The sequence below is a fragment of the Taudactylus pleione genome, unplaced genomic scaffold, assembly GCF_031769625.1.
Source record: "Taudactylus pleione unplaced genomic scaffold, aTauple2 ptg000501l, whole genome shotgun sequence".
In the NCBI taxonomy this organism is placed as follows: domain Eukaryota; kingdom Metazoa; phylum Chordata; class Amphibia; order Anura; family Myobatrachidae; genus Taudactylus; species Taudactylus pleione.
This window is the reverse complement of record NW_028284903.1, coordinates 1149907-1174193: the sequence shown is the minus strand read 5'-3', so window position 1 is coordinate 1174193 and position 24287 is coordinate 1149907. Positions and strand designations below refer to the sequence as shown.

Sequence of the window (24287 nt, the reverse complement as noted above, 5' to 3'; positions counted from 1 at the left end):
CCTCTCAGTTGATATCACAAAATACACATTCACTTTGTAATGGATTCAGATTTGAATATAAGCCGCTATTTCTCAATGGGGTGATCCTTTTTTCATCTTAAAATCCCAAATTTTAAAATAAAAATTCCAAAAAGTTGATTTATATTAATATAGCACACACACATATTCCACAGAGTTTTACAGATACTGTTTTGTCATCCACATCGGTCCCTGCCACAGATGTGCTAATAAACTATATTCCCTGTTAAATGTACATACTTTTTTGTCAGACACCAATTAACCTCACAGCATTTACAAGAGTTTTAGATTACTTTAAATGTTGTTGATAGACTATATTAATAGATGCCGAGGTCAATTACCATCATGGTTCTGCACTTTGTCAATTCCTTAAAAGCAGATTTTTCTGAAAACTGGTGCAGACAATTTTTCCAAATTTCACTTTTAAGAGCACTAGGCAACAGGAATTGGCTGGGCAGCTCTCCTTACAGCAATTTACCGGATTTGTAACCCGTGGGTGATGCCTATTTTAGGAGTATATGTGGACACACCAGCTGCGCAAAAGGTCAAAACAGACTGTGTGCAAAATACATCAAGACAAATAAGACACGGTAGGTCTGGATCCGTTCCCCCTTAGTGTACTTTTCAAGAGGGCTGGATTACATGACGCCGACCAGCCCATCTGTGACTCACTGTAACCATTAGGGTAGGTTTTCAGTATCACACCACAGCGCACGCAGTGAAACGAAAAACTTCTTAAAGACAATCAAGTTCCAGTTTCCAAAATGCTGAAGCCTATTAGGTGCATGTCTCCCAATTGTGGCTATACACATTCAATGAGCTGACTATAGAACATAACTTTCCCCAGGTGATGCACAGTAATAAAAGCCAAATGTTCCCTAAACTCAGACACCAGTCTTCCCAAACGGTGATTTGTAGAAGTTATCACCACTGGTGGCCCAGAGCCTTTCAGAAAAATGTACACGCAAGATTAATTTGTACATAGTTATCTGCCAGCCATTGCAAAGCTTCCTCATAAGGAATGCATTCTGTATTTACAGTTTAATTTACTTTAGAAATTCCTCTATAGACAACACAAATTGCTTTGTTTTTTTTTTTTTCAATTTTATTTATTTTTTTTGTTACAGATGTGGCTGCACCTCTGATTAGGTGACTACAACTACGGGTTTTGTATTGTTTTTTATTTTTACAGATACATGAACCACAAAATGTTTTGGTTATGTCTTGAATATGTCTTTGGTTATGTCACGGACTTGAATATAGGAGTAAAAGTTTGCACTAGCCCAGTGAAAGAGGCAGAGCCAATACACGGTCACGGTAATCTGACTGTTTGAAAGCCATTCAAATGTTGGATCAGACTTTGTGAAAGTAAATTATATTTAAGTAAATTGTAGAGAAAGGCCATGAAGACCTGTGCCGTCAGGACAGATGGGAATCTGTAGGGTTACTAAAGTTACTCACCATTCACAAACTGTACACATTATGGGACGAATGCATAGTATATTTTGCACGTTTCACACTTTACACCAAAGTGCAGGTGATAAAGGCATTTGCTTTTTCAATCACATCACGACTTGTTACAGAAGGGGTATAACTAGGTTGCAATTGGACACTCGCATCTATAGAATAAGCTAGAAAGTACGGTATATGTGTGACGGTTCGTCCTTTATGCACAGCCTAGGTTTAGTACCCAGCTCCACCAAATTTGGCAAGTTTGTGTATTTTGACCAGGATTAGGTATTTGACTATGTTTAACCACCGACGCGTTTTTTTTTTTTTGTTTGTTTTTTTAAAAACGCTCAAATTGTCGGGGTTTTTTATGCGTGAATTAGGTGAGGAACATCCATTTTAACTTATCCAAAATAGTTTCATAAAAAAAAAAAAAAAAAAAAAACAACTTTTTAAAATAACTGCGCATCGGAACCACCATCAGAAACATTGCAACGTTCAATTAGAGACTGGATACAGGAACCAGGTATGTCAGGGGCGTTAGGGGGAGAGGTTAAACTTACTTTTGCCCAGCAGCTGCTCAGTTCTGCAGGCGCTGGGTAGGGGGTCCTGCTTTGCTGACTGATCAGCAGTGATCCGCAGCACAGCAGACAGGGGGGAGAGGGTGCTGGCAAGCAGAGGGACCGGAAAGTTACGTCCATGCAAGGCAAGTGGTTAAAGTTTGTCAGGGCCATAACATGGTAGGCCGTGGAGGCTCAGATTTGAAATTTTTGTTTAAGCAAGTTCACTCAGGATGTCTTCCACGCCTAAAACTGCACTGATCTGAAGGTACAGGCTGTTATATACCAGGGGGGGGGGCAGACAGTCCGGAAAAGCAGCAAGTCAGAGATCAACTGTCACACTGCACCTGCACTGACAGTTACTAATGCCCTCCAAGCACATTTCCATATGCCAGGGTCTCCATGTTGGTCTGCAATGTAAAAAATAAAGGCTGCAGATGTACTTTAAGATCCATTCTTCAACCCGAGCAATGCCGGGTATCCCAGCTAGTAGGCTATGTTCAGCGAGGTCATGACAGAACTGTAGGCTACACAGTGTTAGCGGCAAGCATAGATATACCAGGTACATGTGTATCTTTAGTATATAGTATAGGGCAGGTACAAGTATGCACTGAGGAGCACGACGACAACTACTGGTAAGAAACCCAAACAAATGGTCCAAGATATAACTTTGCATATGGACATTATATATATATATATATTTTTTTTTTTTTTTACTTATTTTTTTTCACCTTGTGTGCAATGCAGTACCCATTTTCGAGGAGGGGGTGCACGCAAATATAAAAACATCCCTTTGATGTATCAAGGGGAGATACAGCAAATATCAGATCTGCTGCAGGCCCTCGTTTCAAACTGTAAAAGCAAATGCGTGGTCAACAGTAGCACGACGGGGGCCCGATCTCATCAAGAATCACTTATAACACATTGCAGGGACAGGCTGTTATCAGAGCCCCTGTCCCTGGGTGTGTGTAATGGTACAGAAAGGTGATACATAATCTCATTGCCAAAAAAAACAAAACCAGTATAAAATATGTCCCGGAAGAATAAAATTGAATTAGCAAATCAAAATAAAAATACACCTTCCGCCATCTTAAAGGTGCCCACACACACAGCGATATTTTCCACGATCTGGCCGATTCCGACACATTGGAACGACAGATCGTGTAAAATATGGCCAAATCGCGAGGAAATCGTGAGTCCCCACTCACGATCACGATGCGATTCCCCGCTGGTCGCACATCGCATCTTCAGATCTGCCGTGCAGTAGGGCAGATCTGACAATCTAGGACACGATGCACTGTAAAAAGTCTGACTGCAGGAGAGATCGTTTGAAGATTGGACATCAAATCGTGTGCAGAGCTGCCGGGGAGAGTTTCAAGGGAAATCGTTCACAAATCGTACACATCGCCTGATCGTGGGCAGATCGGTATGTGTGTGGGCACCTTTAGAGTCTAAGCATGACAAGGATTTTGGGATGTGCTAAAAGTAGGATCAATTTTGAAAAAGGTCTACTACACCAAATCCCACCTAGCTATTAATGGTAAGAGGGGGTACTTTGGTACAGGAACCCGTTATCATTCCATCATGACAAATCTATTCCGAACGCTACAGTGTACAAGGTATTGTATATTATAATAATCTCAAAAATATATGACACGTGTTGGAGCTGAAGACTAATGGGGACAAAAGCAGTGCAGTAATTGTGCCCCAGTGAGCTGTAGCACAAATTAAAACCTGTTCGCAACCACTGCTACAAAAGGTCCAGACAGACATGGATTTTTCCCTCTACATCAGCCCCAATGCAGAAGTGCTATGGTTTCCATGCATCTTGGGATTGGAAATTAGACCTTAGGCTGGGGACACACCTAAACGATAGATCTGCAGATCGACTGATCTGAAGATCTAGCTGTCGTCTGTATGCAGAACATATGTTCGGCATACAGACTGCCCGATCTGTCGTGACTAACATCCCAACTGGGCGGCCATTTACATGCGCCCACTCAGTTGAGCTGTAAATCACCGCCGGCCTGTGCAGCAAGTGTATGGGTGGTCGTCTGACCGCCTGTACACACAGCACAATGCCCCAATATATCTGCAGATATATTGGGCATCAGCTGTGTGTACAGGCGACACGATAATGTCTGAACAACGACATTCACAGACATATCGCTGGTACACAAAATATATCAATTGAACAGCCAATATGTCAGCCAGCGTGTACCCAGCATAACTTTACCATTTAGCACAAGTCCATTATTGCCCTAATAATCGAACTTTCCCCAAGTGTAGCAATACCAGATGTCTAGTTCTTTTATAGGTGAAGGAATGAAAGGGTATTCATAATCACTAGGGCAGCTTGGGGAAGATTTGGAAGCATTTGTATGCTGGAACAAGCAGCATTTCTTTATAGGAGGTTAACAAGTTTGATGTTAAACCTATGACTTGTGGATGACTAATACACATCAAATCTGCAACAGAATGTTGTATTCAATTAAGAGGAACCATGTCACACTTTACAGAGCTTTTATTCAAAATAGACCGTGCGCCACAGTCACTCTGAGGGATTTTAATATACGCAGAAGAAAGCAGGTGAAACGACTGTACAGGGTCAGTCCATAAACACATTATGCAAGACATACTATTTGCTTGCTGTGCCTAATGCTGGTGTTAGAAACTGATTGTAGTCTGGTCAGAAATAGTGTCAGTCTTGAGGGTGGATCTTGCATGGACTAATTGTGGCCACGAGGCTTACTGAGGTGGTAGAGGTTTTCTGGGCTTTGGGAGGCAGCCGTGGGGGCTGGCCAGCTTTGGCTCGTTGTGGCCAGAGGCCTGGAGGTGAGATGCAGCCTTTGGGCTGTTGGAGCAGCCCTGGGGGGCTGATTGTGGCCTTTATAGTCGAGGCCAAGGGACTAATGGCGTGTAGCAGCCTTTGGGATGTGGCAGTAACCTTGAGGGCTGATTGTGACCTGGGGCCCCAGGACCGGTGCAGCCTTTGGGCTGATGACTCAGGTGAGGTATGCAACAAGAACGCAGAGTTGCTACCAGTGTCGCCAGGATGACACTGGCGACGGTGTGCTTGATTGCGCACCTGGAACGCAGAGCTGCTACCAGCACTGTCGGGATGACACTGGCGACTGTGTGCTAGATTGCGCAACTGGAATGCAGAGTTGCTACCACTGCAGCCGGGATGGTACTGGCACCGGATGGTGATCGATGCTTCTGGGGTAGGAAGAGCTCAGTGTTGCCCAGATGGTACAAGCAGCACGCGTGGATGATAAGTAAGTGTAGCTGCCTGGATGGAATAAACGACACACGAAACACAGATAGACAGACTCAGGAACTCGACTGACACACAGGAGACTGCGAACAGGAAGTACGAAAAAAACGCTTCATCACCGGTAAGGAGTGCAGGGCTGGCTAGAATTTACAGAAACAAGGCCCAACCAAAGAAAGTATCCATAATGACAGATTGAGCACCTGGGCTGTGTTCAGACAGGGGAATAAATCAGTGTGCACCTGATGCTGCAGACAGGCAGTAATTAATGCCGTGCCTCAGGCTGGAAACTGCAGATCCTAACAGCTGGCCATACACTAGTGCGATTAAGTGCTGACTGCACGATTTCAGACGCCTCTTACGATGCATTGTGTGCGCAAGTCGTGCATTATTTAGATAGGAATAAGATTCGATGCACGTTCCCACCGCTCTTGTATATCGTATCTTATGGCCAGACGTGTAGCCCATATTATCCGTCGTAATAGTGTGCAGATCGTGCCGTGTATTTGCGCATTCAATGAATCATGCATCCGACCGGCGTTATTTGAATGACATTTTTCTCCATTTAAATTATGATCGCATGTTTTTAGTGAGGCACACGATCGATCATATCGCGACCCGTCGTATAGGGGCGAATTATCGTACGTACATCACAAGTCAAAAAAGCACCAAATCATGCGGCTGGGACTGCCAGGGAGTTCAAGGGAAATCGTATGCTGAATCGCATCTTACGCTGGTCATACTAGTGTATGGCCAGCATAACAATGCAACTGGACAGTTATATTAAAAAGTACCTATTTTGCTTATTAAATTTAGCATGCAACGGTAAAAACAGAGTGCTCCAAACACCACAAGAGAAAGAAAGAATGAATGTAGTTTAAACATACAGCTACTTTGCTATGCCTCCTGCTCTGTATATTGTGTTTGCTGCACAGGTACCCGCAGGACAAGGATGTTTAGCACTCAGGATTAAAAAAATAGGATTTTGGTACTTACCGATAAATCCCTTTCTCCGATTCCACAGGGGACACTGGAGTTCAAGACAGTGGGGTATAGACGGTGGTAGAGCAGAGCCTGGCACTTTAAATAATCTAGAAGTGTGACTGGCTCTTCCCCCTCTATGCCCCATCAGCCCCAGTTTAAGAACTGAGCCCGAGAGGAGACGGAGGACAACAGAACGGAACAAGACCGACTGAAGGAGAACAAAGGAACCCATTGCAGGGAACCCATGCAGTCACACAATCATAGAAGGAACCAAACAAAACAGCAAGTACGCAGCGCTGGGCGGGCGTCCAGTGTCCCCTGTGGAATCGGAGAAAGGGATTTATCGGTAAGTACCAAAATCCTATTTTCTCCTTCATCCACTAGGGGACACTGGAGTTCAAGACAGTGGGGACGTCCCAAAGCCAACCTCCTGGGTGGGAAGCGCGGAGAACTTGCTGACCCCTTGGCCAAACCAAAACAGGGACCGCAAAGAACCATAGGCCCAGCGGAAGCTGAGGATTAAGTGTCGTAGAGCACAGGAGACAAACACCACTCCTCGCTAAACAGTCATAGAAACTTCCATAACGTACAGGTTAAGTCAAAAGGAACAGAACGGCTGGCGAGAGAACAAAGACAGTTGAGAAACGTCAGAACCAGTAATCTCAACTGAAATAGACCAAACCGGACCGTTGGCAGCCGAGAGCCCAAATAAGAATCCATAGAAGGGCCGTAAACGAGAACAAACTCGAGAAACCGTACTAGAGGCTATACAGGAAGCTGCAACAGGTGCAGACAGCAGAATCCCAGCACAGCTGGACATAAATCGTATATACAGAAGTATAACAATATCAATATACAGAGCTAAACTTGTCCACAGACTCCAAACAGAGTATGCAGGGAGTCAAAAGACTAGACCGAACAGTCGCCCTGAACCCTCCTTGAGGTCCAACTACAACAAAGTTGTTAACCAGCGGAAGGGTTAGGCCATAGAAGTCTCCAAAGAGTGGAGATCCCACTGGGCCTGAGACCGTCGAAATAGAGATTATTGAGACTACAAGACCCTTCAGAGGGTCAGACAGCAGTACATCCCATACTGAAAACAGGGATAAAACAGCAACTGAAACGCTGCCGCTAAAAAGAAAACAACTTCCAACATGATGGAAGTGCCTAGTCAGTACCAACTGCTGGCCCGAACCCTACCAGTAAAAGAGCACGAATGCAACAGTCAACCAGGGAGAGCTACCAATATAGGGAAGCATCCAGTCAGCAAGGCTAGAGCACTAGGACAACCATGAAGGTACCCGTCAGGTACCTGTCAGTGTGATCAAATATCAACAGATATAGAACAGAAAGCCCAACCAGGCCCCCTGCGTGGAACGTAGTGACTATTACACATCTATGTAAAGATGTGCACTAGCCCATAGGTGCGCTTCAGTCCATAACCCCAACAGATTCTAGTAGATAGTGTCACTAATCCAATGTTGTAACGATGCACCCACACACCAGGAAAACTCTAAAGTGTAGAGCCAACTGATTAAAAGAGTGGATGGCTGCTAGGACAGCAGCTAGGGTGCATTAGGGAGAATAACACTATGTATGTCAGGTTGCATGAAAAATGAGCATCTTCCTAGGCATCAGTGAGGTATGCTCTTACCTTTGAGCGACCAGAATCCCTCTGGACGCTATGTAGAATGTCACTGACCTTTACCAACACACAGCAACCTGCCACGTTAGGAATAGAGAGTAGCTTCAGTGGGCCAAGACCAATGCTCTACAGCACGGACATCCATCTGGAGATGTGCAGCATAAAATACTGTGGAAACTAGCAAAATGTTAGTGGAGACAAGAAAGTCGTAGAACAGGACTCTATACTTGAGCCTGTTCCATAAGGGAAGTGTATCTGTATAGTCGTGTTAGACCATACATATACCCCTAAAATGGTCTGCTAGTGTAAGTCCTTACATAAATATGTATAATGGTGAAGTGCGTATTATGCCCACCAATCTAATACCACCCAGGCATTCGATCCTGGGACCCTTCTGTTACTGGTGTACTCGCCTTATCAGGTGAGCCATTTTATCTCCAGATGAACCCGTTTTTGAAGTGGGAATCAAAAAGACGACCTCAATGCTGTGAGGCAGTAATACCACCGCACTAGCCGCGCATCACTAACTTCCTCTTGTATGAGCCACCGAATGGAGCACAGAAGATATAAATCTATATAGATGCACATATGCATACCCTCTAACGTAAGCACAGAATGAAAAAAGGTTTTAAGATCAGCCTATAATGTAGTATATGTTTTTTTCATATATGCATGGGAAGAGTACTGCTCCTCTCAAAGGTAAGCCAATGTGAGGCATAAGCCTGGGGAAGGGACACAAAAAAAAGAGCTAACCCTGAGTGAAGGGTATGCTATAACCATAAGCTCTGGCCGCAGCACCAGAACAGTGGCTAATACTATACATTTAGGCAAGGTAGCTAGTATACCATGAGGTAGCTCAGACTTTAGATGAAGCTAGGCACCCTTTGTGATAGATGCGGTGAGGCAGTTCCAAGGGGAAGTCTGACAGGGGGTAATAGCAGGTGCTGCAATTGGCAGGACTGTGTCTCGTCAGCACAGCTCTACTAGCCGGGATGTGCACCAGCTGAATAACTGGCCCCTCTCAGAACCTCATAACGCGGTGTTATAGTTCAAAAATAAAAGGGGATTGGGCTAGTTCCCATTCTGCTAGCAAACCAGCCATCACTATACTCCTGTCAACCAGTGACAGGCATCCCTACCGTTTGCGCTGAAGGCCTCCCAGCGTGGGATGTGGAGGGGATAGGAGACCCACGCTAAAGCACTCCCTGCTGCAGGTAGTGCCTAAGCTATAGTACCTGCGTGCAGGAGATGACAATTATTGCTCATGTTCTTATTTAGAAATATTACTAAGAGCCATGAAATGAACGGAGCCCAAGGACAAAATTCACCCCAGCCTGTATATGTTCTATAACTGCTGTCCTTAGAGCGGTATTCCAGCGCCTCCTGCTTCCCTTCTGAGTGTGCGAAGTGTCACACTCCAGTCAGCACAGCGCTGCTAACCCCATTAATAGAACTGACACTACTTATATCGGCAGGTGGCTCTAGGCCTTCATGATATGAAGTGTACACAAGGGCCCCATAGAGACTAATTTTATTGAGATATGCGACAATAATATGGAGTACCAGAATTGATATTGAGAAGGGTACCTGTACTTAAGGGTACCTGTACTTAGACATATAACGCGTTTGTCATCCCAAGTATTCATACAAGGAATGGGTGTCTAATAAGTTTGCTACCAAGTAATAATAGGTCCTCTGAACAGGGCGCTGTAGATATAGACTGACGGAAACCGAACTATAACCCCAGGAGGGTGTAAGTACGTATCTTTTATATACATGTGTGGACATACAAGAAGGCCCCAGGACATGTATATGGTCCATACTGGAAGCAATGCCTAAGAGTATCACTATGTAAGCCGCATCACATGACTAGTTTATAGAGCACCATATAATATGTATGGAACTAGCCTACAGCTTCTGGTAAGCCCAGGCGGCTTTCGCATGCGTGGAATTATAGGTAAACCTAATGATAGTGGAAGTATAGGCATACCTACACATATACATAAATATATATATGAATATATACACACACACACACACACACACAACTCAAACCCCAAGGAGAGATAGTGTAAAGCGGAGTTATTGTACCAACTAGCGCATCAGGAGAGCCAGCAACCAATCGCAGCCTCCTTCTTTCAATATGCTAGGTATCCGACATAAAACTGATAAGAACAGATCCTACCTCTGCTCTTATGGTAAGGCTAAGAAGCGATATCCACATATGGATACGCGTACCTCATACATACACACACACATATATATATTATATATATATATCCACATATATGTACACACATTCACACACGTGGCTTACCTCCACTCAGGGAGACTGCTCATGTGCCGCATGTGGCCGTCATTCTGCTACTGCGTAGGGGCAGGATATTTTAGCAGCGTGCTGTCCCCGACTGGTTTTGCATAAAGCGGAAGCATTCAAGGCTCCTAATGCAAAACCCCTCATTAACTGAACCTCTCTCCTGCTAGACCGGAGAGGGTTCATGGGAACACTGATGTTGTTCTAGGCCTACAATTCCCGGTATTCCCAGGCGGTCGTAGGCTGTTATGGCAGGGCGTGACGGTCATACATCGCTACATTGGGGAGCTGCATTTGGTATAACGTTAAGGCTATTAGCCCTATGCTATAGACTAGCCAATAGGGAAGCCTGCTCAGCCCCACCAGGAGCTGCGGGATGCAGCGTCTCCTCCTGAGTTTAGATGAGAGCTGCTAATAGCTATTTGGTGGTTTCACTGGGGACTGAACCCAGGACCTGCTGCCTGTAAAGCAGATGTGATAACCACTACACTATGAAACCTCAGGTAGTGCTGCAAGCACAGGGAGTACACACAAACTCCACACAGCAAGGGCTGCGGAGGGATCCGAGCCTACAACGTCAGCGCTGAAAGGCAGTCATGTCAACCATTATCTGTTATAGAAAAATGATAGCAGAACCACGCTGCTCTATGTCCAGCAGGTCTGCTGTAGCTTTGACTGTGCCTCAGCTGCGTATACTAGCTCGCCCTTTGAAAAGGCAGACGCAGCGCTCCTGTTATGGAGAATGTCGGGCCTCTGCGCGGTGCTTAAGATGATTCTTTGCACTTGCTGCCTGGGGCACATAGACTGTACTGGGGAATACAGGGCAAGAGGGTGCACGGTGCAACAGAGACTCTCCCGCTATCATCGTACCACTCCCCTAACCAGAGACCTGACTCGCAAGCCGTGGTTCTATAATCCGCGGTGCAGCGTCTCCTCCTGTAACAAGAGGAGGGACATTGCAGGAAGACAGGCGCGCTGTAGCGGCGTCTAACAGGCGCGCGGGAGATCAACCCGGTGCCGGTGTTCTTTTAAGCACTGGCGCGGTGATTACAGACAGCCGCTGAACGGCTCTGTTAGGGTGCGCGGTGCATGCACTGAAGCGGTGTCCACGTGCCCCCGACAATGCCGTCGCCGGAGCTTCTACATTACAAGCCCCGGCGCAGCTACAATTATTTGTACAGGGAAGCTCCTGCTAGTGGCGCGCCTACCGCAGCTACCCCCTCCTGCTCCCCTCTGGGGAGGAGGACCCGGACTGCGGCCTGTCAGCGCTGCATTGACATCGCTGCAGTGCAGAGTACTGAGGGGGAGAGCCCGCCTTAACACTGAGCCACAGACGCTTTACAAATGGCACCTCTGAAATGGCGGGCTCAACAGTGACCGCTAGCGGCATGTCACTGAGCCCAGCTAACGTCCACTGCTCCTGCTAATCAGGAGCAGTGGTCATACTTACGGACTGCTGCGGCCGGGATGCTGGGTTGAGGGGGCGGCGTGGAACCCGGACACATGCCGGTGTCAGCAGTGGCGGGTCCTCGCAGGGTCGGATGACTCCATTATGTGTGCCCCCTCCTTAGGGTCACCGGACACAGGCTGCAGTAGCCGTGTGGTGCCCTTCCCGGCGGCTCCCACGTAGCAGGCAGACTGCCACAGTAAGCAGCCTGCCTGTCCTCAGTGCTTGTATAATAACTAAAAATATATATGAGAAAGGCTGGAGACAGCCTGATGTGCGACCGGCTCTCTCGGGCACATTCTAAAAACTGGGGCTGATGGGGCATAGAGGGGGAAGAGCCAGTCACACTTCTAGATTATTTAAAGTGCCAGGCTCTGCTCTACCACCGTCTATACCCCACTGTCTTGAACTCCAGTGTCCCCTAGTGGATGAAGGAGAAATGTAATATACCCACATACTGTACATGCATAGTTTCTGAATTTATCCATAGGATATTTACTCCAGATCCTCCCTGTGGCGACTTAAGAGGATGTTTTTTTGTTTTTGTTTTTTAAATATTCCACAGAGCCCTTCTGTCTCCAGCTGTGGCAAAAAAAAAATATATAATTAGATTTCAAATATGGTTCCCAATTATGCAGCCTACTCCAGCTGTATTTCAGGAAAAACATCTCCACATCTTCTGTATGGATTGGTTGAGGCTTCCTTACGGATAGGAAAATGTATTACACTAAACTTTTTTTTTTTTTTTTTTTTAAACCTAAGAAACTTTAATTGCTATTCTTTCAAGTCCAACAAAGTTACAACCATTTGGGTTGATGAATTGCCCATTGATCTTTATCTTGGAACCTCTTCTACCTGGGGCCTCTGTGACAGCCCAGGCATGCCCCATGGGATGACTGATGCCAATAATATATTTTTGTATTGGCTTAATGGGAGCATCACATTATTTATATAGCAGACTCCCAAATAAGGCCCTGATTGGCATCAAAACCATGACCACAGTGCTGTAAGGCAACAAAGCTATCCACTGCGCCACCATGCTGCCCCAAACTATACTGGATAATCTCGGTTTTCAACTTATTCCACAGTCTCATTATTATATTATCTGACCAGCAACATTTATAATATATTATCTTCTGGTGTATTGTAAAACCAGAAGTCAATCCAATTAGCTGCAATACACTTTATTGGATTGACCCCTACGTATCTTGTGTTATGCCTGTACAGGCAATTGTATGTTGATGACATGCTTAACTCAAAAGAAGTTTATGATTAAAAAACAAAAAAAATGATGCTATCAAAACCCATCTCATATCAGATCCTGCAGACCCTTACAATGAACAGTGAGCAATGTCCAGGACCATAACTAGGGTGGTGCAACCTGTGCCATGGCACAGGGCACCGCAGGGCAGGGGGCACTGTTTGGGCCTGTCAATTTTCTGTTTATCATCTTTCTCACTTGTAGCTTCCTTTTCTATTATCCCCAGCATCTACTGGCTTCCCCTATCTCTTACCGGGCTCATCTCCATAAGGCCATGGCCCTTTTTTCGGGTGCACATCTTATGTCCCCATTTGGAAAATAGGGGGGAGGGGGTGCCAAAGTTATTTTTGGCACAGGGCCCCAAAAAGTTTTGTTATGGCTCTGGCAATGTCTGCATGGTTTCTTTGTTACCAGTTAGCTTTTTGCAGACTCTAGAGATTGAGTTGCCATGCAGACCTTATGTTGGGTTACGTCTCAAAGCACAACAACAGAGCAGTGGTAAGACAGGGATCCAAAGCCGTGTAACGAAAACAAAAAGCATCAGCACTTTGATATGATCCCGTAAGGGAACAAAAATATAGTGGGGCCGACGCAGGTGAGCACTACGCCAAACTGAATAGAGAAGACTATCTAGCGTGAGATCGCTCTGCACATTCCCAGGAACCAAATGTGTGCATATACACCTATGCAGGCTTACATAAGTGCACCTGGTGAGGTAGGATAAGGGAGGAAAGAGGCTAACAAAACGGAATACAGTGCAAAGAAATAAGGAAGTAGGGTCGTCCTTCAGGGAGAATATTTAACCACTTTATTTAGGAACAGCTTTATCAACAGTTAGGGGTAAATTTACTAAAGTGAGAGTTTTTAGAAGTGTTTTAAAAGTGATGTTGCCCATAGCAACCAATCAGATTCTACTTAACATTTAACTAGCACCTTCTAGAAGAGAATAGCTAGAATCTGATTGGTTGCTATAGGCAACATCACTTTTAAAACGCTCTTCTAAAAACTCTCACTTTAGTAAAATTACCCCTTAGTATGCAAGGAACTAAAAAAGGGCAGGAAGAATACATTTAGCGTTCTATGTACTCAGTGTCCTTTTTAGTTCCTTGCATAGACCGAATACAGTAGGGATATTCAACATGCGACCCTCCAGCTGTTGTGGAACTACACATCCCAGCATGCCCTGCCACAGCTTATGCATGCCCTTTTAGCAAAATGGTGGCAGGGCATGCTGGGACGTGTAGTTCCACAACAGCTGGAGGGTCGCATGTTGAATACCCCTGGAATAGAGTAAGTACATGTTTGCATAATTAATACATCAAAACCAAGAGTAACCCACTATACAAACACTAACAACTAATGGATGTAAATGAATTATACAGTTAAGTGATTTGTGCATAGTTTAAATTATTAATTAAACTCTGTCCTGATGAGTCTGATTATTCCTGAAGAGTACTAGAACTAGAAGAGCATTGTTATGAGGAAATACATCTTAAGGGGGGGACCTACACCTATAACCCCCTCAATTCCCTAGGGAAGCTTGAAAAGTGGGTATTGTGTCTCAAGAAAGACCAGGACAGACGACTGTGGCAATTCTGTGTAGAACAGACGGCCATCAGCCTGGCAAAGCTTCACTTGTAATCAACTCTGACGACATGTGGGCATGGAAGAGGTCAGAGTGGCACGTGCAGAGTGGAATGTGGAGGCATGTTTGCAGAGTTTTGGGATGCATATTTGGTCTGAGGGTATGGTGGACAGTTTGCACCAAGTGGGGGCCTGGATGGCACGTTGTAGAGTAAGTTAGAGTTAGGAAGGGGCATTTGGGATGAATGATGTGAAGGTTGCTAACTGGCTTTGGTTTTTAAATCTTGAAGTTGAGGGTAAAGTCAGACAGTTCATCACTTGTCTAGAGAGCACCCACACCAATCCCAATAAGGTATATATACTTATCAGTTAGTAAAGGAGCTTTAAACATTAACTATCTAACTATTGAAGTTTGTCCATCCATGAGTTGGATATGGTGCTATGAGACTTTACAAACTTGGTATTAAAGTAGAACACAATAATATAACAGGAGACTAATTTCTAGATTAAGGCAAATGGTCAGGTAATGAAAGGTAATGAGAGGGGTGCACCAAGTAGATGTGAGGTATTCAAAGGATGGGAGAATCAAGTAGACTTTCCTGCTCCCACCTACTTACAATACTGCCTTCTGCTTGCCTGTCTAGGAAATCAATCTGGCTCCCCTTACTGACCTGGTCTTCACCTCTTGCAATTTCATGCTTGGACATAGGGCCTGATTCAGAGCTACTCGCAAGCAAGCGGGCGCTCGTTGCAGACGATGTTCGCTTAAGCTGGGTACACACTGACAGACATATCTGTCCAATCTGTCTGGTGGGAAGGAAAATCTGGTAATGTATGGGAGCAAATACCAATAGAAATTTGCTCCAAAACCCTGGAAGACAGACCAGATTTTCCTTTCCACCAGAGTGGACAGATATATCTGTCAGTGGGTACCCAGCTTAATGTGCGCATGCGTGTAGTTCGCAGTGCGCGTACCCAAACTAGTACGAGCGATCGGAATGTGCTCACTCACCCTGCCAAGACAGCCCAGTGAAATGAGTGACAGGAGAGGCCGTTTGTGGGTGGTAACAGGGGCAGGGCAGTAGTAACGGGGTAGGGGAGTTGCGGACGCAGGCGTGCCAGAGTGTTTCAACACCGTTTCAGAGGCGTGCATAACGGCAGCGTCATAGTACACATCACCTGGTTGTTTTTTTACACTGAACTGCTCGCATCGCTTGCGGTAGGGTACAGTCAACTGCAAGCGCTGCGGTCAGATCCGATGGTTCCCGATGTTCCTGGAGAGGACGTACGCTAGTGGGCGGTTAAAGACAGGCTGGTGGGCGTCTATAAATACAAAGTGATCGCTTGCCAAGACAGAGGGCGTGCTTATGTCTTGCTGTGCGAGCGGATGCCTTGACTTCACTTAGCTGAATTTCCATACGTTGGGAGCGAGCGGCCGCATAGTCAGGCCCATAGTCTTATGGTGGGTACACACCTAGCAGATATATCTGCAGATCGAGAGATCTGCAGATATACCTGTAAATGGTCGTTCAGTGTATATGAACGACAATCATCTTCCAGGCAGCCGCAGGTCGGGGGTGTGTCGGCAGACCGCCCGTATACACTTGTCGATGGACAGATGTCTACAGATATCTGTGCAGCCCAGCCAATGAGATATATCTGAACGACATCGGCCAATATATCTGTCAGTGTGTACCCAGCTTAAGTGTAGGCCCTATGCTGTGATATATCCCATTGCAAGACAAATTCAAAAGAACTCATTCTAAAAAATGCAAGTGAGCAAGGGATAATAGGAACAAGATACATAGTGTGGATTCTACAGAGAGAAGCAAAAACTGAACAGTAGATGAGACGGGATGTAGTCAGCATCCAGACGATCACAAAACAGATAACGGCATCCCAACTGTCAGAATACCAACCATTTGCGGAGGTAAGTATTAGGGTCAGGCTGCGGGACAGGAGGGTTAGGGTACAGGATAAAATACTTACAGAAATCTGCTGGGAGTCTGACTGTCGGGATGCCGCTGTCTGTATTTTGACAGTCAGGATCCCGTACCCGACCTGATGAGACAGTCGCCAGAATTAAAAAAAAAAAAAAAGACATAGCAGGCATGAGTAGTAAGGGAGGTGTTCACAGCAGAGACCGATATAAAGGCGGTGGGAGGGGGGTGCTACAATATATGCCCAACTTCAAATACCAAGCAACACTATGAGAGACGAAGTGGAAAGACCAGTTTTGTATCTTGGGACCCCAAGAATGTACAACATGTAAAACACTTGGAGGTTGATGTTAGTTCACATCGATTGAGAAACCATTTTCTTATGAAGTTTGTTATGGCCAATTAATGCTACCTAATATGACCTTGTGACTGACTTTACAAAACATGGACATAACATAAGAGCCTAACAGTCACCTAGGCCTGACCTCTAATACAGTGTAATAGATCCAAAGTAAAGAATAAAACGGAACTGTAAGCTCCGATAGGAAGATGCTGTACTTCCCTTAATAAAACATTTTCATATTGCACTGAAAGGATCCACTTTTTTGGTAGTGTAATGTTTACACCAGCCCTGGAACATTTTTGCAGAGAGCTGCCAGAATTTAAAACAGTATTTATACTAAGATCAGAACTGCTGAGATTTGAAGAGAGAAAACAGCGTCCCTTTATCTAATTGCCTAGGACATCCTTCTTTTATCAGTGCTGTTCAAATCCATATACAGTTGGGAAAACAGTTTAACTATCCATTGTCCATATTATATTGGGTGTATGTAGGTTTGTGCATGAGGACAAGAGGGAGGGCTAAGAAACTTAGTTTCTTTAAATAACAAATTTGCTTGATACAAGATAAAAAAAAAAAATTGTTCCACATTGTCAGCAGATCTAATGATTCAACTTACAGCAGAATTGTATTACTGTACAGGAATTATACCAATAATATGAATGCATAATACTTAGCCAGAGCCCTTGGTCTGCTACATGCAGGGTTTCAATGAGGAGGCAGAAGTCACAGATTACATAGGGCGTATGCCTGGTCTTTAATACTGTAGATTTACCTGCATGACACTTCAGTGGCTTCAACTTTTATAACCCAAGAACCAAAAAGTATCATACTTTTCAGCACAGTGACTGATAGAATATTTAATATGAGAACATCACAGAATGACATTTAAATCACCACCTCTGTTGTACACTACACAAAGAATTACGAAGGGTCATAAGCTGGATACACACGAACAAATATAATGGCCGATCAATTGATCGGCCATTATATCTGGTGACCATCGGCCAGTGTGTACCAGCAATATGTCTGAACGATGTAGTTTACAGACCTATAGCATCTGCTGTCTTGCTGAGCCGATGATCTGCTATCGGCCAGTGTGTAACATGCAGCAAAGGCCGCGGGGAGTGTGATAGACACGCCCTTACCGCAGCCAGAAGCAGATGATGGCCATTCAGTGTATATGAACGACCATCATCTGCAGATCACTCGATCTGCAGATATATCTGTATAGTGTGTACCTAGCAATAGGAAACAGGGTCAACAACAGCTAGAATCTTGACAAGAAGATCAGAAAGGCCAACTCCACTACCTTGTGCTTTTAACACTATTAATGCCACCAGTTGAGAGGACCATATTGTTTTGCTATGCCACCCTGTATGTGGTCACCTGTTATAGACTGGTTTTAGGGATCCCTTGCCTTCAGTAACCTGCTACTATGGACCATCTGTACTTGCTGTAGCCAAGCACCTGACACTCAGACTGCAAGCGCCAAGTGCACATTAGTTGTAGGAGAGTAGTTGCTGCCACCACTTACTTCTGGATGTTTGCTATACAGTAGCTGCTGCAGCATGCAGGAAAAAAGTGCAGGTGCACACTAACTGCAGGGTTGCATAAAAATCAGATTAGAAAAAAAAAAAAGGGGGGGGGGGGATTTAAAATCAGATTTGGATTTAAATAGGATTTATTAAAAAAAAATAAAAGTTTTAACTTAACTTTTAAAACATTTATTTAAAAAAAAAAAGTTAACATTTACTTTATTTATTATATTTTTTTTTTTAATAAATCCTATTTAAATCGAATCCTTTTTTTTTGGTTAAATAAAAGTGAAAAAAATCCTGTTTAAAGCAAATAAATCATTTTTTTAAATCCTATTTTATGCAACCCTCTAAGCACAACGGATAGTCAAAATAATGATAAACTCTACAATTAACATGGAGTATAAATTAGGTTCTTGGCACGTTTGGCAAAAAAAAAAAAGGTCTGTCCATCTACCATGTCACAGTGAACCCCATCAGAGAGGCCCTAATACAAACATTATAATCAATTTATAATAATAGTGTCCATTCTAATATTTAGAAAATGCAGGAACCTGTGCCAATTTAAATCACCTAAGGGTAGATGGGAGGAGTGCCAATACCAAGCAGGGGTCTCAACATTCAAATTCACCTTGACGTGGTGGATGGGCACACATTTTTTTTTTACAAAAACCTAATTTATACCCCATGTTAATTGTAGCGTTTATCATAATTATTTTGACTAGGAGTATTCTTCGTGCTCAGAAAGTACCATGCAGGAAAAAAAAGACATTTTCTTTTTCCTGCATGGTACTACGTCTCAGCATGGTAGCACCGCTTAAGTTTAAAATTCCCTTTTCCTTTACAGCTACTGCAGCACCTGTCTGACTATGGCTGGTTTCTCCTGACCATTTACTTGGATCAGGACTGTAGGGTAGTAGGCAGAGCGGTCTTGCTGGGTTCAGCACAGGAAAGCCTGTGCATAGATTAGAGCTTTAGCGCTTATTTGTAGGTCATCGCAAACATAAAAAGTATCTTGAAGCTAAAGAGGTTTATTGCTCAGAAGAAAGCAGTGACAATTAAGCTTGGTACACACTGGCAGATATATTTTGGCAGATCCATCGATTGGCCAATATAACGTGTGTATCAGCGATATGTCTGAACGACGTCATTCACAGACCTATCACGCCGGCTGTGCTGCACAGCTGATGCCCAATATATCTGCAGGTATATTAAAGCATCGTGCTGTGTGTACGGGCGATCAGCCAACCAACCGCCCGTACACTTGCTGCAGAAGACGCGGAGGGGGGGGTTCAGTGTGTATGAACAACCATAATCTGCAGATACACATTAGGTGTGAACCCAGCTTGGTACACAACGAACAGATAAACTGATCTGCAGCTAATTGTTGTTCATACACACTAAACTACCATCATCTGTCCATAGGTCTGCTGGCCGGGGGTCGCATTGCTCCCCCCTCCCCGCAGCCTCTGCATCAGCTGACCACCTGTACACACAGCATGATGAGCAGACATATTGCTGGTATACACTGGCCAACTGGCACACAATATATTGGCCAATCAATTGCTCAACCAATATATCTGCCAGTGTGTACACAGCATTAGTTTGAGGTACTGGTGATTTTCAGAATATACAAGAGGATGTACTCTGATGGGCTCAACTGCCTTCTTTTCATACAGTTTCTCACATAGGTAATAGAGCCCCTGTCTTTGCTGGAGTACTAGATATTCCTATTATTTATTTAACGCATCAGTGGGTAGTACAAGAAGTAATAAATCATATAATATCCTCTGCTACACATAACCTGATGAAGGAGATCTCTATCTTGAATACACTAGAATAATATCGTTCTACTCAGACAACTAGTTGGATTGATAATCGGCCAGTATGTGGGAGAAAACTATAATCATTTGTTTGCTCCCACACACTGAGAAACAGTTGCGCCAACTAGTTGGAAAAATCAAACATGTTTTATATTTCCCAGCTAATTGTTCTAGTGTAGGAGGAGCTCTTCCCCCAACTGAGCGATACGGGGCCCGATTCAGATATTTACACTAATGCACTCACAAGTGCATTCTCACAGATCGCAGTTACTAAAATATGCTAATGCCATCCAAAACCTAGCCAAGCATAGAGACGCCCTTTGCCGACTTCACATCATTCCAACAATGTGCAACAGCGCAAACATCAGAACCATCGATACACAGCAGGCAGTCACGCAGCATGTAAGTCACATCTGACCAGCCGCAGACACTGCAGCTCTCCTGCTGTGAAGGAGAGCACAATAGCTAATTTATGCACACCAATGAAAACTGCGTTTAAACTGTCTGACACGCCTACGCTTTTCTAACCACCTCCAAATACGGACTACCTGTCACTCACATTGTTAATGGTTCCTGTGTACAAGCATAATCTCAAAGCAATTGCTGTGCGTGCATGCGCAATGGCTCGATCTGCGTAAATATAGGCTTTGCAAAAATCTCTGGATCAGGCCCACTGGCAGCTGGTGTCCCTCTACATTTGACACATTCACTCGGCTCTGCCTCCGAGACAGCAGACATGAGTTGCCTTCTAACCCAGCCACTTAACAGGACCCCCAACCCCCGGGCGCATACCAGTCTATCCCCCAACTGCTGGGAGGGCATCTCCTCCATCCCCTCTTTGACCAGTGGGAGCCGGATCAGTGTCACAGGTGTGCAGGAAAGTCCCCACTCTGCTGTAACTTATCGTATTATAGTCAAAATAAAATAATTTTACTATTTTTCATATCTATTTATTGCAGATTATAACATCTGGTAATTTACCCCTAATCTTGCTCTGTATGCCGGAGGACTGCAGATAATTTACCTCCCTAGAGCCAACAGTGAGATGTAGATTACCGACATAGTGGAAAATGCTTTATGTATCAGAGGGTCTTCAACTTTTTTGCAATGTAATATAGGACATGAGCACTATAAATCGTTCTGTATAAAGAAGGATAAAGAGTTTACCTCCCTAGAGGTTTCTATATTCTATTATAATATTTTCTTTTTCTAACACTGTAGGCAATACAATGTATCCATATATCAGATACACTAGTGACTAGAATGTACAAAACTATCAATGTAACAAGCTCTGTGCATCGGAGGTTTAGGGGGGTATTCAATTAGCAGCAGTAATTTACCCTGGCTAATTGAAGCAGTGGGGCTATTCAATTACTTAACTAGGATTTTTATTTTGTTAGCCAGAGTAGGTTCGAAAAGAAATCCGCACTAAATAGCCTTTTTGCGGGTGCCGCGACTGTTAACCTATAGGTTCGGGAAGTTATTCCAGGGCTCTAATTGAATAGCCATGGGTGTTCAAGCCCAAGGCTACTGCCTTTATCACCCACGGTAAATTACCGTAGCTAATTAAATCCTACCCCCCCCAAAAAAAAAAAAAAAAAAAAAAAAAAAAAAAACTTTCATAGAGCTTATTTTATCTTGATGCAGTAATTTAAATTAACATTCAGGGCAGTGTAACAACTCTGTGTTGGACGATTATCAATTCATGGGCAGCACAGCCAGTGTTATGGTTAGCATTACTGCCTCGTAGCACTGAGGTTATGGGTTCGATTCCTACCACGGCTCTACCTGTGTGTAGTTTGTGTATTCTTCCTGTGCTTGCGTGGGTTTCCTACGGGTGCTCCAGGTTTCCTCCCACACTCCAAAAATATACTGGTAAGTTAACTGGCTCCCAACACAAATTAACCCTAGTGTGTACTGTATGCGTGTGTGCGCATGTCATAGGGAATATAGAATGTAAGCTCCACTGGGGCAGGGACTGATGTGAATGGACAAATATTCTCTGTAAAGTGCTGCGGAATATGTGTGCTCTATATAAATAACTGGTAATAAAAATAAATTTACCACCACCCCAGAGTTTGCCATGTCTCTGTATAATGGTGTCGACAGTTTTAGCCCCTATACATATTGTTCTTTATATAACTAGGTTATAATCAGCAATTATGATACTCAAAAATATAATATAAATATTTATTTATTATATATATATATATATATATATATATACACATACATATATATATATACATACACACACACACATATATACACACACACACACATATATACATAGCGTCCCGTATTCAATATGTTTCGCACCCGCGATATTCTTCCGCCTGCCGGACTTTTCGCCTACATCACGTGTTTTGCAGGCGAAAAAGTATAGCACGCGTCCCTGCTTATCCCCGCATTCAATTTGAAGGGACGCGAAAACAGCACCCGGCGAAACTGAACCAGTCGAACAGTCCTGTCAGATTTGGGGAAATCATCCTGACACCCTCCAAAAGATGCACTGACACGGGGGTTCCCCCGATTAGCCCTGCTGAAGGTATTTGGCCACTTTAAATGGTCTAAATAGGTGCTATATAGCGTTTTTGCAGAAGTGGTGAAGATTAGCATTTAGCAGTTGTTTTTTTAAATAACTAGTCCCAGCAAATTTGGGGTACTTGAAAATGGGGGCTAGCATATTTAAAAGTTCCTAAAGTGGGGTTTTTAAAAAATCTTGAAAAATCCACCTGCCGCATGCACCTGCAATCCAAAAAACACCTGGGCCATACTTGGGGAACCCCCTGGAGTCTATTTCGCTAGTTTTTAACTTTGTCGTCCAACTTAGGTTTTTTTCACTCCCAAAATGAAAGTAATTTTTTTGGGTGTTCTTACGTCTTTAAGATTTTTTTTACGCAGTTTACCTTCGGGGGACTGTCTTAAGGCTCCACGGGGGTTCCCACAATGTTGTACCCCAAAATCCCAATTCTGCACTTTTTTCCGCCTGTTATTCATAGGCGAAACTGTTTCGCCTATTACATTGCATTGACTTTCCGCCTAGGCGTAAAGTCTTTGAAATTGAATACGGCGATACTTTTCCGCCTGGCGAAATGACGTCATCGGCAAAATTTTCGCCGATCTCAGCTTTTCGCTCCAAATTGAATACGGGCCATAGTCTATTATATTTTGACTATAACCATAACATTATGTTGTTAACTAACTTATAGCAGTCACAATGGTGGTGTGCAATTATATTTACGCCCTAATCGTTCCATATTTGAATGTGCTGAACTGCCATGAATATGCACTTATGGTTCTTCAAGTGCCAGCTTGCCTTTGCAGCCGGACCATGCTGGCACCTGTAGTTCACTGTAAAATTAAAAAAAAAAAAAAACATTTGCCAAGCTTTATGAAATCATTTGTTTTAAGAAAAGCCCAAATATTTATTCAAAACCATGGAGAAGTAGGCAGACTGTCCACCTACTTCTGTGACATCACTAGTTGGAGAGAAGTTGGCTGGTCTGAAGAAGAAGCTGGTTAGGTGTGTGGAGCACCGGTTTAGTTGGACAGTTGGTCTAGTATATGGCGACCTTTAAACCTTCCTGGCCTGAAGTTCAATTTGTAATTAACATGCAAAATCACAACACAACATACACACACTCAAAATAGCAGTAACTGTAACAGTTTATGCCTTTATAAAAAATAATAATTTAGTGCCAGGATGTAATACATGCATCCTCACTCCTTTCGTGCTGCACATTATGTTTAAACATGAACCATCTACACTATTGGACATTTACACAGTACCATGCAATACACTGCAATACAGTTTTACACTTCGCGCACATTATCAGTATTTATCCCTTTTGGTGACATTAACTCCCAAAGCTGCAGCCTTATTTTTTTCGATACATATAGATTTTAAACTGCACTTTTAGATACACACGACTACATGAAGGTTGCTTTGCGCCAGGGTTTAACCCATTGCTGCCATAGCGTTACACATTCATTCTATTGGTGCTGTGGTATTCGTTTTCTACAAGTGGGAAATAAGGAGGACCTGGCCACAGATCTAGAATTATATTATATAACTTGTCCCTAGGACTGGCAGACACAGTATATGAG

General features: G+C 43.9%; 1 long non-coding RNA gene and 1 other non-coding gene across 2 annotated transcripts in view; both read right to left on the bottom strand.

Annotated features, from left to right (window-relative positions):
• LOC148501818 (uncharacterized) overlaps positions 1 to 24287 on the bottom strand; it is a 73198-nt gene that overhangs the window by 35857 nt on the left and 13054 nt on the right. The window lies entirely within an intron of this gene.
• Positions 10671 to 10743, bottom strand: TRNAV-UAC (transfer RNA valine (anticodon UAC)). The gene has a single exon. It is a non-coding gene; the product is annotated as a tRNA-Val (tRNA).